The sequence below is a fragment of the Peromyscus eremicus genome, chromosome 9 (genome assembly GCF_949786415.1).
Source record: "Peromyscus eremicus chromosome 9, PerEre_H2_v1, whole genome shotgun sequence".
Classification (NCBI taxonomy): Eukaryota; Metazoa; Chordata; class Mammalia; order Rodentia; family Cricetidae; genus Peromyscus; species Peromyscus eremicus.
Window position 1 is genome coordinate 73,028,838 of NC_081425.1, and position 5,227 is coordinate 73,034,064.

At 42.8% G+C, this 5,227-nt stretch overlaps 1 long non-coding RNA gene across 1 annotated transcript; it reads left to right on the plus strand.

Moving 5' to 3' along the window:
• Window positions 1-577: 577 nt before the first annotated feature.
• On the plus strand, window positions 578-4,980 carry LOC131920081 (uncharacterized). The gene is made up of 3 exons (XR_009381492.1): window positions 578-1,739; window positions 3,084-3,231; window positions 4,724-4,980. It is a non-coding gene; the product is annotated as an uncharacterized LOC131920081 (long non-coding RNA).
• Window positions 4,981-5,227: the final 247 nt, after the last annotated feature.

The window sequence follows — 5,227 nt, forward strand, 5'->3', positions numbered from 1 at the left end:
GCCTCTTGTGTTAATCTAGATAAGCTATCCTATCTTCCTACTTACTATTTTCTTATTTACAGGTTTTTCATCACAAATGTCTGAAATTCACATTGCTAACCTTAAATAAAGTTGATAACCTGAAACAAGGGTTTGTTTGTAGTTCAGAGAAAACAAGGGCAAGAAGTCCACTTGGGCTTCCTCAGGGACAGGACCAGAAACCAAGGTTACGTGGTCTCTGCCTCCCAGAGGAGGACAGCTTTACCATGTTGATCCTAAGGTTATAGGACTGTGCTCACTAGTGTTAAATCAACTCAGTTCAGCTAGAGTCATTTGGGAAGAGGGAACCTCAATTGAGAAAATTCCTCCACCAGCTTGACTTGTGAATAATGTTGTAGAGCATTATCTTGATTGATGATTGATGTGGGAGGGCCCAGCTTACTGTGGGCGGTGCTACCCATGGGCTAGTGGTCCTCAGGGCTGTAAGAAAGTAGGCTTAGCAAGCAAGGAAACAACATCCCTTCATGGCCTCTGCTTCAATCCTGCCTCCAGCTTCCTGTCTTGAGTTCCTGACCTGACTTCCCTCAGGGATAGAATGTGACCTGAGAGTTGTAAGCTAAAATAAATCCTTTCCTGTCTGAGTTGTTTTTGGTCATGGTGTTTATCACAGCAATAGAAACTCTAATTAAGACAATGGCCTTATAAAATGCCATTATAAATAAAATATGCATGGTCTCTTTCAACTCCCATGCCAAATTCTAGGGGGAGAGGCTATGATTAGCTTAGTTTAGCTTAAGCCAGGAGCCCGTTTTTGGTCACAATATCTGGGATTGAGGGACAAGGTTATTAGGTCCAACCATGATTGGATGGGAGCAATCTTTAGAGAAGTCTGTATATGACTGGGAGGAAAAAAAAAATCTTCTAATTGACTGACTGAGGAAAAAAAAAATCTTCTAATTGACTGATTCCAACGGAGAGAAAGTTGGAGAGTTTGGGAGTGAAAACAGATGTTTAAAGTGTGGATGGAGTTTTAGTTAGTGCTAGGTGAGAGGTAAAAGTGGTGAGAAGAATGTGGCTTGAGCAGAAGGTGTGATAGTAGGTTAAGCCACCAAAGAGCTGAAGCACGTGTGAATGACTTGACTCTGAGGGAAAGCAGTCCAGCAGAACGTGTGTGAAGCAGGAGCAAATAGGACATTCAGAGACTCAGTGCGCGTGTGCCAGTCTCCGTATTGAAACTTGGGTTGTTTTGTAGGATGCTCTGGAGCGCACAGAGGGCATACACTGCTTGGGGAGGTGGCACATGGTCCTTCTCTTGCATGTACCTGAGAGAAAAGGCATGTTCCTGAGAAGAGAATGACGACAGAACCGGGGCTTTGCAGTGACATGGAAAGCTAAGTCAGCAAAGGACATGACCTTGGCAGTAAAGCTGTGGTTTTCACTCTTTAGATCCGCAGCCGTCAGAGAGGATGAAGTCTAGTGGCCTCCTTCGGAAGCATGAGAAGGGCAAAGCTCAGCTGTGCTGTGAACTATTAAAACAAAAAGAAGAAGAAGAAAAGCAAGAACCAGTATCAAAGAGACCTTGAATTCCTCCCAGCCTGTGGCTGACCAGCTATGTTCTGCAAGTCCGTCTGTCTTCTTGTCCTGCGGCAGTGTGTCTATCCTGTGCCAGGAATGACTGACAGACTTCACACAGACACCATATCTAATTTTCACAATAACTGAGTGAAGTAGAGACCTTCATCACCACCCTCAAGATAGAGGTAAAGAAATTAGGGCTTAGAGAGCTTGGAAGTGGCAGAGGTGAGAATTAGAGACACAGTATTTGGTTCCAGATCCATGCGTTTTAAAAGTATGCTACGTTACCCTTTAACTACTGGACTAGTTAATGTTGTCAATTTGGCCAAATCTAGAATCACCTGGAGCTAGGGCCTCTGGGTATGGCTGGAGGGTGTGGGGTGCAGATTTTGGTTGTGTGTGTGTGGAGAAGACTCACCCACTTTGGATCCTTTTCGTGGCCGGGATCCTGAATATAAATGAAGAAATAGAGGTGAGTGGCAGCATGCATTTTCCCCACCCCCATCTGCTTCCTGGGAGTGGACACAGTGTGACAACGAGCTCTTGATACCATGCTTTGCTGCCTGCTGTCATGTCTTCCTCACTATGATTGTTTTTGTCCCTTTGGAACCGTTAGCAAAAATCAACTGTTTCATTTAAGTTGCCTTGGTCAGAGTATTTCATCACAGCAATGGGAAAGTAACTAAGACAGTTATTTTTTCTATTTTTACTTTATACCTATTAGTGATGTCAGGTCTATCAGGATCAACAGTTTCAGTCACAATATGTTTCTAGCAGGAGGACCTTAACTTAGGTGCCTTCCTGCCCCAAAGAGGCAAAAACCACAGGGCTGATGATGTCTGTTCTCAAGGTACCATGAGGGTGAATCACAAACTGTGATGGACGACTCTCCAGTAGGAGCTTTACGCTCTTGAAGCCAGATGAAATGTCCACCACTCTTCGAGATCACATATGACAGTTGTTTCTCTCCTGATAGAGGCCAGCAATCATAGGCCCAACCTTTTGCTTGTTCAAGGACTATAAGCACCCTCCCACATCCCACACTGCTTTTGATAGCTCCGAAGTCCTCTCTTGGGGATCCTGTCCTCTGTCACTGAGCTACTAGGTTGGCTTACATTAGTAAGAGACAAATTTGTTCCAGGAAAGCAGGCCAACATGCAAATTTCTTGCCCAATTTTCTCAAACTTCATTATTGGAAGGATCAGTGTCAGTATCCCGAACATCAAATTATCAAGTTCCATTGCCAAATGGAAGATGGCAGCCCTGAGCCCTTTTACATGAACTCTGGACAAGACATTGACGTTAGGTTGTTTTAAATAACAAGAGACAGAGAAATTCATTAGCGACACTTCTAGGAAAGGGGGTTTCTGCTGAAGTCTCTACCTGGATTATAAGAAAGAGCTGAGACCATTTGGTAGGCTGCCCAGCTCTCCTCTGGGGCTCTGGGGTTAAACTGTTGCTTCCTTTCTCCTTCTCTGGGTGTGTATTTCCTCTCTTGACTCCTGTTTTCTTCTCTCTGGCTTTTGCAGAGTTCACTGGAAATCCAGTCTGCCTGTGGCATATATGCTTCGGCTTTTGCTCCTAACAATGCTTCTTGAATTCCTTCTCTGTGCACTTATTAGTTTACATTCTTGAGAGAGAATCTAAATGACTCAACAGATGTTTTCTGAACATCAGGTAAGGAGCTACAGACTAGCTTTGGTGGCTGTCTGTTCTGTTCCAGTCATCAGATTGGTGAGGGAGACTCAAGAGATAGAAAACCAGGCTGCCAGCCATAAGCTCTGGTTCTCTCTCTATGTGTGTCTCTCTACCTGTCTCTGTCTCTGTGTATGTGTGTGTATGAGTGTGTGTGTGTGTGTGTGTGTGTGTGTGTGTGTGTGTGTGTATGTCACTGAAATTACCTCACCTGGACCTATTGTGTAGCCCAGCAGGTGCTATAAACATGTCTAGATAAGATATTTGGGTAAGATATTTGGAGTAAATGAAACAAGATCTTTGGCAACAGGATATCAACATCTGCTTTGAACATTAAATTAAAATTTGGCCATAACAATTTAGAAAATTTTAAATTTGCATTCCTTCCTGGTCATTCTTGTTTTAATCTTTCAAATATAAGATGATGCATATTTTCCAGAGTTCATGATTCAATAAATTCATGTATTATTTTGAAAAAAGATTATTAGTAAATTATCAAAGAAAGCCTCAAGATTACTCACAGTCCCTTTCAGCTGTCTGAGCTTCAGAAGCATCCCTAGCTGCTCCACCTTCCTCCCTAATGTGGGATCCGCTCTCTTCAGCCTCACTTTAACTCAGCTATTTGGCTTTGAATATAGGACCTTCAAGGTCAGAGTTCACAATTCACCCTCTAAAGATAACTTGAAGAGAGAACTAGCGAGTTGGGGAGGAATATATATTTCAGCAGTAAAATAGTGAAATAACATTAGGTACAAACATCAAAACTTATTCTCATGATTTTTATTTTAAATGGTCTCATAATCAAGTAATCCAAAGTATCATACTCCTTCCCAAGTTAAATGTCCATGGTAATTTGTAAAGATTCCCTTTGTTAGATAGAGTCATCATTTCCTTTTGCCCGCATTCTCTTCTTCAGAACTTTGCTTGCTAACAACTTTGAAAAGACTGACTCGTGCTTTGAGCAATTACATATTTGAGCAATTCCCTCTGTGACACAAGCAGGACTATTCAACACCTTCAGTGGTGTAGTAGGCACTGATAGGTGCCTGTGTGCTTGTAAAAATCCCTTCTCTGTGCTCCTCCAAATGACTCCGATGTCTCTCTCTCTCTCTCTCTCTCTCTCTCTCTCTCTCTCTCTCTCTCTCCCTCTCCCTCTCCCTCTCCCTCTCCCTCTCCCTCTCCCTCTCCCTCTCCCTCTCTCTCTCTCCCTCTCCCTCTCCCTCTCCCTCTCTCTCTCTCTCTCTCTCTCTCTCTCTCTCACACACACACACACACACACACAGACAAGAAAAAAAAAGGGACTGGTTGATTGGTTGAGAAGAAGGAGTTTATTGGAAGTGGGAAAGGAGAGGATAATGGGATGAATATGATCAAAATAATTAATGCCCAAGTATGAAAATTTCATAATGAAACCCATTATTATATAAAATTTTTATATACTAAAATATTACCTAAGATTATCTTCATGCTGTAGTGGGTAGCCGTTCCAGCTCTGACCTGGAAGTACCACCCCCATTGAGGCTTCGGTAACTGTCATGCCTACAAGGCGGAGCTGAGAGAGGACCCCTGAAGACCCGAGACCTGGATGGTCAGGTTCTCTTGGTTCTTGGTTCCTGGATCATGGACGCTGAGGTAGACCGAGCAGAGTTCTCCAGAGAACACCGCTGGACTGTGCTTCACCTTTCCCAGACCCTGTTACCTATCCCTTCACTTGTGAGTTACCCCACAAAATAAACCTCCCTTTTAACTACATGGAGTTGCCTTAATATTTAAACCAATATCATGCTATGCATATATAGTATATATAATATTAAAATAATGATGAGTTTTATGTTCACACTTTGATTTACTCCCTAAGGCTGCTCACAGTTTGTATGCAAATATTTCTAAATCTCCCCAAATCTGAAATCCAAACACTTCCTGTCTAAATGTCTTGGATAATAGATCTTCAACCTGCATTAAAATTGACTCTAGCTGG